Here is an 11,951-nt window from a genome sequence, read left to right as displayed (position 1 = left end):
TGTATACTCGTGTACAATGCCTCTACGTCTAGACTAGCTATAAACGTATTTTCATTGGCGTGCATCTCTTTCAACCTGGTGACAGTGTCAATATATTTTTTTATTGTTTTAACTTGTAGACGCTAAAAAAATTCTAATAAACATACATGAAATTGTTTTTGATTACCCATTGCAGTGCCATCTGCCCACCCTCATTGCCATTGGCTGCATTGCATTGCCATCTGCCTCCACCTGTACCATCTGTCACACTCCAAGTGCCATACCATAAACTGCCTAAATGCTGACAGACACACTATTGCCATCTGCCCCACTTACCATAAACTGAACCCCCCCCTGCCATAATCTGCCCACATGAATCGTGCACCAAATCAGTTCCACTTCCGCCCCCCTGCCATCACCCACACCTGTCATCAATCTGCCCCCAATTGGTGCCATATTTGACCCACCCAATATGTGAAATCATCTGGACCCTATTTACTGTATAATGCGGAAACATCTAGTGTCACCTGTTTCCTGAGGCGATGTGAGGTATTTCAACAACAACCTTATTCAGACACAAACAATATAACAAAGGTTTTAAACTGTCATATCTATATAGCCTACAGGTGGCAGTAAACATGTTAACATGTATAACTGCTAACATCCTCCCTTTCTTGTGAAATCAAGTAATATATAACATAAGATGATTGGATACCATAATACATTCCAAAGGTGACAATGTTTTTTATAATGTATCTAGCATACAAAATCCTTATATCTTGTTGGTGTTCTAATAACCCTAGTTCTAGTACGTCTTGGTGTGGCAGGAGCTTCACATTGTTGCATAAGATCATCCATCCCTGTTTCTTTGGGAGTTGTCTCATCTGGAGATGTACCTGGTGTAATCACTTCACTTATTTCAATGTCAGATTTGTCATCCGCAGTCCTCAGAAACGTCCTATTCCTTCTGTACAACTGTCCATTTGCTTCCACTATATAAGATCGAGGAGCAACTTTTTCCAAACAAATACCTTGTCGCCAAATTTCATCTGTTGACGACGGCGATGGTTGTATTCGCACTGGACTGACCAATGCTTAGTTCGGGAAGTTCCTTGGCTCCTTTATCATAATATGCCTTAGCTTTTTTGCGTCTTTCAGTTAGGTTCTCGACCACTCCTTTTATACCTTTGGAAACAGCAGTTTCTGAGCAGTCGGAAGTAAAGTCCTGGTCCTTCTTGACATTAGCCGTTGTACAGGACTACTGCTGGTGCCTTCTGATGGGGTATTTCTCCAGTCAAGAACCGCTTTCCAGATATCCTTGCCATCTCGTTTAGCTTTCTTTATGAGTGTTTTTGCTATTTTTACAGTAGCTTCAGCTTTACCGTTGGACTGACTGTGATATGGGGATGATGTAAAAATCGTGCAAACTCTGAGCTGACAAACTGTGGTCCGTTATCTGTAATTACAGAATCAGGGATTCCATGTCTGCTAAAATGTGCTTTGCAACAATCTATAATTGTTTTAGAGGTGGTATTAGAAACTAAATCAATTTCCCAGAAATCTGAATAATAATCAACAATTATTAAGTAATCTTGTCCTGTTAAGGAAAATAAGTCCATGCCTAGTTTGCTCCAGTGGGCAATTTGTGAGTCATCAGAGGTTCTTTTGTTTAGTTTACGCATATACTCATTGCAAGTATTACAGTTCTTTATTGCCTCTATAATCTCTGGGCCCATGTGTGGCCAAAAGATGACATCCTTGGCCTTGCGAAGGCATGCTTCTATTCCTAAGTGGCTAGAATGAGTCCTCGCTATCATTTCTGGGCACATGTTTTTTGGTATAATGACTCTGTGTCCTTTATACAGAATTCCATTTTGTATGCTTATCTCATCTCTAAAGCCCCAGTAGTCCCTGATACAAATCGGTATTTTTTCTTTCTGGTCTGACCATCCTGTAAGAACAGTAGTTTTTAATGCTTGCAAGACTTCATCTTGTTCTGTGAACTTCTGAATTTGTTGTAGGCGCAATCAGACACTCTTAGATATTCTGCAAAGTTTATCTCTTCCAGTTCCTTAGAAAATGCATCCTCTGATTGCATCAAGAAAATCTCATAATCTGGGGTGTCCTTGTCCATTGTTTTGTGAGGTAATGCTGCTCTTGATAAGAAGTCTGCAATATACATTCTGATCCTTTTTTGTAAACCACATTCAGGTTGTATTTTTGCAACTGTAGCATCATGTGCTGTAGACGTTTTGGTGCTACTAGGAGAGGTTTTTTTTAAAATGCTCTCTAGTGGCTTATGATCAGTCTCAATGTTAATAATATTTTTTCCATGTAAGTACTGATTAAACTTCTGGCATGCATATACAATGGCAAGACATTCCTTTTCAATCTGGGCATATCTTTGTTCTGTTGAAGACAGTGTACGTGATGCAAACGTCACTGGCTGACCTCCTTGCAAAAGTGTTGCTCCAAGACCTTTTTCACTGGCATCACATTGGACTGTTACTTCTTCATTGACATTGTAGTATCTCAAACTGGATGTTTAGTAACAATATATTTTATTTGCTTGAGGGCTTCATCATGGCTGGATTGCCAGGCCCACAAACTGTCTTTGTCTGTCAGTCTGTGTAGTGGTTCACTTACATCCGAAAGATGTGGTAAGAATTTTGAAAGGTAGTTTACAAACCCTAGTAGTCTCTGAACTGCTTGTACATTGTCAGGCTTTGGTACCTCTAAAATTGCTCTAACTTTTTCTGGATCAGGACGCAGGCCTTCTGCTGTGAGTAAATGTCCCATGTATGGTACCGAAGATAGCCTCAATCTCAGCTTCTTTTTATTGAATTTTAGGTTCAGCTTTCGTGCTCTCTCTAAGAGTCCAATCAAATTCTTGTCATGATCCTTTGTGGCCTCCTCTGTAGTGTCACCACAGCCATACACCAATATATCATCTGCAATAACTTCCACTCTGGGCAGGTCTTCTACTGCTTCATGTTGTCTACGTTGATATTCTTCTGGTGCAGTAGCAATCCCAAAAGGCATGCGTAGCCATCGGTAACGCCCAAAGGGAGTCCAGAATGTAGTGAGATAACTGCTTTTAGTGTCCAGTTTTACTTGCCAGAAGCCATCCTTAGCATCCAAGACAGAAAATACTTTTGCATTTGTTAAACTTGGCAGGATTTCCTCTATAGTGGGCATTGGATAATGTGAGCGTTTTAGTGCTTTATTTAAGTCTTTGGGATCAATGCATATTCGCAGCTTGCCTGGTTTCTTAAAAGCAACCATACTACTTATCCATGTCGTAGGTTCTATGACCTTTTTTATCACTCTCATTGTCTCTAATCTCTCTATTTTAGCCTTTAAGTCTGCTTTAAGTGGAGCCGGCATTCTACGTGGTTGGTGTTGAACAGGAGGTATTGCTTCATCTATTTCTAGGTGATACTCTCCAGGTAGACACCCTAGTCCTTTGAAAATGTCTCTATATTCAGTTGTGATCATTTCATAAGAAAAGGGTGAAGTTGTAGTTGTTTGCTGGTCATCATGTAATAATACATTATGTTCTACATTCAGTGTAAGGAGGCCCATTTTCTGACATGTTTCTGCTGAGAGAAGTGGTTTGTGTTTACCTTGGACAACTTGGAATTGCAGTGTATATGTTTTATCTTTATATGTACAATTTAGATTACACTGGCCCATAGGTATCATATAGGTATCATTGTACCATTTTAATTTGACATTACTCTTCTGTAATGTTGGCTTTCCTTCTTTAACAATTTTGTAATAGTCTTTGTATGTCATAAGGTTGCAGGTGGCCCCACAGTCTAACTGACAGTGTAACCTTTCCCCTGCTTCTCTGTCAATGCTGAGTTCTAGTGGTACAAACCACTGTGATCCTGGACTGCTTACTGCTCCTATTTGATGAATAATAGTGATTACTGATTCTTCTGAGCTGCTGCTCTTGATCTGTGCAGCCATATGTATTCTGGCATTTGCTTTCTGCCTGCATACTCTAGAAAAATGGTTTTGCTTTTTGCATTTACTACATGTTTCTTAAAGTAACTTAAAGGGTTTCTGTTACCAGATTTAACCCTATTAAGCTAGCTGACATTAGCGATGTGCTAATGTCAGCTAAACCTAACTAGCCTATTCCTACTTTTATCTATGCCCCCGTTATGCCAGAAATCAAACTGGTATAATATGCTAATTAGCCTCTAGGAGCAGGGGGGCGTTGTTCCTGCTCCTAGAGGCTCTGTTCTCCCACCTTTGTCGCCTCCCTCCAAGTCCTGATTGACGGGGCCCGGCATTGCTCGCATCTGTCTGCCAGCACTGTGCTCTGGGGAAATCTCACAGTACCTAGAACAGGCCTAATTCACCATGTAGCTGCCATTTCACCCCCTTAGCCCTGATCAAGCTAAGGGAGGACCGAGTACAGTATTACAGCAGCACAGACCAGTAAGTCTATATTTTAATATAGAGAAAGTCTAGTGGAGATTGAGGCTAAACTAGCCAATGGACTTCACAAGCACCAGTGACCAGGAGGAACTTCAATGTACCTGGAAACAACTGGATGATTAACCACCTCCCGACCGCTGTACGCACCGATGCGTCCTGGAGGTGGTTGATTTATTCCTCCTGGACGCATCGGCGTGTCATCTCGCGAGACGCGAGATTACGTCACAGCCGGCCCGCGCATGCGCATCGCGGGCCGGCATTTCGCAGCAGAGTATTTCGTCAGCAGCCTGCCGGCCACGATCATTGGCTGGCAGGTTGCTGATTTTTAAAAAATCCAATCAGCAGCCATTTAACCCCACATATTAGTAAATATGATGGGGTTATATGGCTGCTGTGCTCCTCTGCTCCTTCTTTTGGTCGGTTGGTTCCAGCAGAGGAGCAGAGGAGCACACATCACTGTGAGTACCCACTACACCACACGTAGCCCCCAGATCACCCCAATTAACCCTTTGATCACCCCTTTGATCGCCCCTGTCAATCACTAGTGAAAGGAAAAAAGTGATCAGTGCAAACTGTCACTTTTTTTTTTCAATGGTATTGACCGTTAGGTTTCAGTATAGTTTAGGCCCCTTGGTTAGGTAGTTTAGGGATCGGTTAGCGCCCAGCCCACCGCACCGCAGTCCGTTATTCGCTGATTAGCGTATCGCTAATCAGCATTTGTACTTTTATTGTATCTGAAGTGATCAAAACTGATCACGGTCAGATCTATAATAGTACTAGTGTCACTTTAGTTCTCCCTCCACCCAAAACGCAGTGTTTGCCCGATCAGGCCTGATCTGTCGCCCACACGTGCGTTCGCCCACGCCCGCCCCACCGCAGTGACAAAAAAAAATATTTTTTTTGATCAGCTGCACATTCACTTTACACGCACTGCGGCGATAAAAAAATCAGTTTTGATATTTTTTATCAACCGCAGCAGCCTCCGGTACTTCGCTAGGCTCCCCTTTGTAAGACAGGCTTGCTTTTTTTTTTCTTGGGTAGTCTCAGGGAATACCCCTAAATTTAGTTGCCCACATGTCTAACAGGGGGTATTCCTCTGAAGAGGCCTACAGGCTTCTGACCCAGTCGGATGAGGAGTGGGAACCCTCATCTGATGAATCCAGCGGGTCAGAATACGAACCTGTAGAAAGCAGTGGCTCTCTGACCCAAAGTTCGGACGAGGAGGCTGAGGTCCCTGATAGCAGCAGGCGTACCCGGCCCCGTGTCGCTAGACCGCAGGTTGCGCAGGATCCGCTTCAAGAGCAGCAGAGTGGGGCTGGTGCTGTCGGATTACGTGGTGAGGCATACACCAGCAGCCCAGCCCTTCCTGGACCTAGTACCAGCACTGCCGTACAACCTGGTGAAGTAGCGAGCACCAGAAGGGCAGTTGAAGCTGGTACGGTGGCACGTGCAGTAGTGACCCCGTCGCAGCCACCGCAAAGACGTGCCCGTAGAGCCCCTAGAAGTCCCTGAGGTGCTGGCAAACCCTGATTGGCAGTCCCCAACTTCAGCCGCACCTGTAGTTTTCCCTTTCACTGCCCAGTCTGGAGTTCGGGTTGAGACAGCTCAGATCGATTCGGCCCTGGGATTTTTTGAGCTGTTCTTGACTGCGGAGCTCTTAGACTTAGTTGTGGCAGAGACAAACCGGTATGCCACACAATTTATCACCGCTAACCCGGGAAGCTTTTATGCCCAGCCTTTCCGGTGGAAACCAGTCCAAGTTTCCGAACTTAAAACTTTTCTGGGCCTCCTCCTCAACATGGGCCTGACAAAAAAGCATGAATTGCGGTCATATTGGTCCACGAACCCGATTCATCACATGCCCATGTTCTCTGCTGCTATGTCCAGGGACACGATTTGAGGCCATCCTGCGGTTCCTGCACTTTAGTGACAACACCGCCTCCCGTCCCAGAGGCCACCCTGCTTTTGACCGGCTCCACAAAATTCGGCCCCTCATAGACCATTTCAACCAGAAATTTGCAGATATTTATACCCCAGAGCAAAACATCTGCATAGACGAGTCCCTGATACATTTACGGCCTGGCTTCAAACAATACATCCCAAGCAAGCGCGCCCGGTATGGGGTCAAATTGTATAAGCTCTGTGAAAGGGCCACAGGCTATACCCACAAATTTCGGGATCTATGAGGGAAAAGATCAGATCCCTGGAGCCGGTCGGTTGCCCTGACTACCTGGGGAGCAGTGGGAAGACAGTTTGGGACTTGGTGTCACCCTTATTCGGCAAGGGGTACCATCTTTATGTGGACAATTTCTACACAAGTGTGGCCCTCTTTAGGCATTTGTTTCTAGAACGGATTGGCGCCTGTGGTACCGCGCGAACTAGTAGCGCGGGCTTCCCCCAACGGCTCGTTAGCACCCGTCTTGCAAGGGGGCAGAGGGCCGCACTGTGTAACGAAGAACTGCTCGCGGTGAAATGGAGAGACAAGCGTGACGTTTACATGCTCTCCTCCATTCACGCAGACACGACAATACAAATTGAGCGAGCAACCCGTGTCACTGAAAAGCCCCTCTCAGTCCACGACTATAACCTTCACATGGGAGGGGTGGACTTCAATGACCAGATGTTGTCTCCGTATTTAGTTTCCCGCAGAACCAGACGCTGGTATAAGAAGGTGTCTGTATATTTGATTCAATTGGCTCTGTACAATAGTTTTGTTCTCTACAGTAAGGCTGGGAGAACTGGATCCTTCCTCAAATTTCAGGAAGAGATCATCGCGAACCTCCTGTATCCAGGAGGTTCCGTGGCCCCATCCACCAGTGTAGTTAGCCGTCTACACGAGCGACATTTCCCCAGTGTCGTTGCTGGTACCTCAAACCGACCGCCACCCCGAAAAAAATGTCGTGTCTGTAGCAGGAGTGGAATAAGGCATGACACCCGCTATTTCTGTCCTGACTGTCCTGACCACCCTGCCCTATGCTTAGGGGAGTGTTTCCGAAAGTACCACACACAGGTACACCTAGCATAGGGATCATCTCACCAGGATAGGCACACAGGGCTATTAGGGCCCATTCACTCACAGCTGCTGCAAACGTCTCCTTTCACATGGGACAAAGTGCATAACGCACTTCGCCACATCTTTGGGCGATTTGCGCTTTGCACATTGACCCATGGGGAAGGAGAGGTTTGTTCTATAAAGGTAAAAAACAAAACAAAAAACAAAAAAAACACCAGTAAGCAAACACGTTAATGTTTAGTTCAAAAAGTTAAAGTTTACATGTTCTGTTCCAAAGTTAATAAAATTATTGCGTTGTGGCCTGGTTTTTTCTTTTTTTTTTTTTTTCTTTTTTTACCTTCCAGGTGGACCAACCGATCTACTAGCTGCAGCACCGATGTGCATTCTGACAGAAGCATTGCGCTGCTGTCAGATTACACGCAAGTCGGTGTATGCGGCGCTGCAAGACGGGATTTTCTCCTCTGCAGTGACAGATACGTTTGCCAAGGCATATGAGCTGAGGAGGAGGCGGCGTTCCTATGCTTTGGCAAACACTTTGTATATATATATATATATAAAAAATAAATAAAATCCCGGCAATGATTTATTCATCCACATCGATTGATGCGAATGGAGAAATCTGGTTTGCCAGGGCATACGAGCTAAGTGGGTATGGATGTAGGGCGGAGCTCCTATGTCCTGGCAGACGCCTTTCCCCTCCATTTTTTTTTTTTGGCAGAGATTTTTTCATCCACATTGATCGATGCGAATGAAGAAATCTGTGCCGTTCATTTTTTTCTTTCAGCCCAGAGGCTGAACGGAAAAAAAAAAATCTCATTACCTGTATGCTCAATATAAGGAGAATAGCAGAAACTCCTAATGCTGGCCACACATTTAATGATTGCGGAGACCCTCAAATGCCAGGGCAGTACAAACACCCCACAACTGACCCCATTTTGGAAAGAAGACACCCCAAGGTATTTGCTGAGGGGCATATTGAGTCCATGAAAGATTTAAATTTTTGTCCTAAGTTAGCGGAAAGTGAGACTTTGTGAGAAAAAACAAAAAAAAATCAATTTCCGCTAACTTATGCGAAAAAAAAAAATTCTATGAACTTGCCAGGCCCCTCATTGGATACCTTGGGGGGTCTTCTTTCCAAAGTGGGGTCACATGTGTGGTATTTATACTGCCCTGGCTTTTTAGGGGCCCTAAAGCGTGAGAAGAAGTCTGGGATCCAAATGTCTAAAAATACCCTCCTAAAAGGAATTTGGGCACCTTTGCGCATCTAGGCTGCAAAAAAGTGTGACACATCTGGTATCGCCGTACTCAGAAGAAGTTGGGGAATGTGTTTTGGGGTGTCATTTTACATATACCCATGCTGGGTGAGATAAATATCTTGGTCAAATGCCAACTTTGTATAAAAAAATGGGAAAAGTTGTCTTTTGCCAACATATTTCTCTCACCCAGCATGGGTATATGTAAAATGGCACCCCAAAACACATTCCCCAACTTCTCCTGAGTACGGTAATACCAGATGTGTGACACTTTTTTGATGCCAAGGTGGGCAAAGGGGCACATATTCCAAAGTGCACCTTTCGGATTTTGCAGGCCATTTTTTACACATTTTGATTGCAAAGTACTTCTCACACATATGGGCCCCTAAATTGCCAGGGCAGTATAACTACGCCACAAGTGACCCCATTTTGGAAAGAAGACACCCCAAGGTATTCTGTGAGGGGCATGGTGAGTTCCTAGAATTTTTTATTTTTTGTCGCAAGTTAGTGCAATATAAGACTTTGTAAGAAAAAAATAAAAAATTAAAATCATCATCATTTTCCGCTAACTTGTGACAAAATAAAATAAATTCTAGGAACTCGCAGTGCCCCTCACGGAATACCTTGGGGTGTCTTCTTTCCAAAATGGGGTCACTTGTGGCGTAGTTATACTGCCCTGGCAATTTAGGGGCCCAAATGTGTTAGAAGTACCTTGCAATCAAAATGTGTAAAAAATGGCCTGCGAAACCCGAAAGGTGCACTTTGGAATATGTGCCCCTTTGCCCACCTTGGCAGCAAAAAAGTGTGACACATCTGGTATCGCCGTACTCAGGAGAAGTTGGGGAATGTGTTTTGGGGTGTCATTTTACATATACCCATGCTGGGTGAGAAAAATATCTTGGTCAAATGCCAACTTTGTATAAAAAAATGGGAAAAGTTGTCGTTTGCCAAGATATTTCTCTCACCCAGCATGGGTATATGTAAAATGACACCCCAAAACACATTCCCCAACTTCTCCTGAGTACGGCGATACCAGATGTGTGACACTTTTTTGATGCCAAGGTGGGCAAAGGGGCGCATATTCCAAAGTGCACCTTTCGGATTTCACCGGTCATTTTTTACAGATTTTGATTGCAAAGTACTTCTCACACATATGGGCCCCTAAATTGCCAGGGCAGTATAACTACGCCACAAGTGACCCCATTTTGGAAAGAAGACACCCCAAGGTATTCCGTGAGGGGCATGGCGAGTTCCTAGAATTTTAAATTTTTTGTCGCAAGTTAGTGGAATATGAGACTTTGTAAGGAAAAAAGAGGAAAAAAAAAAATCATCATTTTCCGCTAACTTGTGACAAAAAAAATAAAATTCTAGGAACTCGCAGTGCCCCTCACGGAATACCTTGGGGTGTCTTCTTTCCAAAATGGGGTCACTTGTGGCGTAGTTATACTGCCCTGGCAATTTAGGGGCCCAAATGTGTGAGAAGTACCTTGCAATCAAAATGTGTAAAAAATGACCGGCGAAACCCGAAAGGTGCACTTTGGAATATGTGCCCCTTTGCCCACCTAGGCTGCAATAAAGTGTCACACATCTGGTATCGCCGTACTCAGGAGAAGTTGGGGAATGTGTTTTGGGGTGTCATTTTACATATACCCATGCTGGGTGAGAAAAATATCTTGGTCAAATGCCAACTTTGTATAAAAAAATGGGAAAAGTTGTCTTTTGCCAACATATTTCTCTGCACCTTTCGGATTTCACCGGTCATTTTTTACACATTTTGATTGCAAAGTTCTTCTCACACATTTGGGCCCCTAAATTGCCAGGGCAGTATAACTACCCCACAAGTGACCCCATTTTGGAAAGAAGACACCCCAAGGTATTCTGTGAGGGGCATGGTGAGTTCCTAGAATTTTTTATTTTTTGTCGCAAGTTAGTGCAATATGAGACTTTGTAAGAAAAAAAAAAGAAAAAAAAATCATCATCATTTTCCGCTAACTTGTGACAAAAAATAAAAAGTTCTATGAACTCACTATGCCCATGAGCGAATACCTTAGGGTGTCTACTTTCCGAAATGGGGTCATTTGTGGGTTTTTTCTACTGTCTGGGCATTGTAGAACCTCAGGAAACATGACAGGTGCTCAGAAAATCAGAGCTATTTCAAAAAGCGGAAATTCACATTTTTGTACCATAGTTTGTAAACGCTATAACTTTTACCCAAACCATTTTTTTTTGCCCAAACATTTTTTTTTAATCAAAGACATGTAGAACTATAAATTTAGCGAAAAATTTATATATGGATGTCGTTTTTTTTGCAAAATTTTACAGCTGAAAGTGAAAAATGTCATTTTTTTGCAAAAAAATCGTTACATTTCGATTAATAACAAAAAAAGTAAAAATGTCAGCAGCAATAAAATACCACCAAATGAAAGCTCCATTAGTGAGAAGAAAAGGAGGTAAAATTCATTTGGGTGGTAAGTTGCATGACCGAGCGATAAACAGTGAAAGTAGTGTAGTGCCGAAGTGTAAAAAGTGCTCTGGTCATGAAGGGGGTTTCAGCTAGCGGGGCTGAAGTGGTTAATGTGCAAAATTATCCTTTACCACATACCTCTATGGACATAGAATGGAGCAGAAGACTGATGCCTGGCATTAGGGAGCCGCCCTATAGATAGCTACTGACCAGTAAGAAATGATTATATTCAGTACCTGGACACAACCGGATAATTAACTGTTTTACTACAACTGATTCCTCATCCTTTCAACTACCATTATTTGCACCTCACGGTGCTGGCGTCACTTCCCATCACTGCATGCCGGCCCAGGGAGGCTCTGCTAACTGTGAGTAAACCCCATCGGCCCACTGTCACCTCAGGTGTTGACCCTGCGGCCTGGTCACCGCATGATACCAATGATCTGAGCAGCTGCTGATTACATATGTCAACAATAATAATATAATAATACTACATAATAAAATATGATAAATGATAAAAATCCATTTATTAGAAATGATGATATTAAAGGGGTTGGCCACTATATCAGTACTTTACACAACATTGTTGGAGGCAGGGTAAAAAAGAGATTCCACATATACTTTATTTAAAAAATATGTCTGGTAATCTTTTTATAGTAAGCCACGCCCGCTGAGCCCCGCTCTGCCGTGCAGCCAGTTCGTCCATGGCTGCACGCAACATGTAGAAAGCTCGTCCATGCCTTTATTGTAACTGCACATGCGTTTCTTTTCCTAATCTGCCTAAGAGCAG

The sequence above is a fragment of the Bufo gargarizans genome, chromosome 3, assembly GCF_014858855.1.
Source record: "Bufo gargarizans isolate SCDJY-AF-19 chromosome 3, ASM1485885v1, whole genome shotgun sequence".
Taxonomy (NCBI): Eukaryota; Metazoa; Chordata; class Amphibia; order Anura; family Bufonidae; genus Bufo; species Bufo gargarizans.
The sequence above is the reverse complement of the archived record's forward strand: the minus strand, read 5'-3'. Positions refer to the sequence as shown.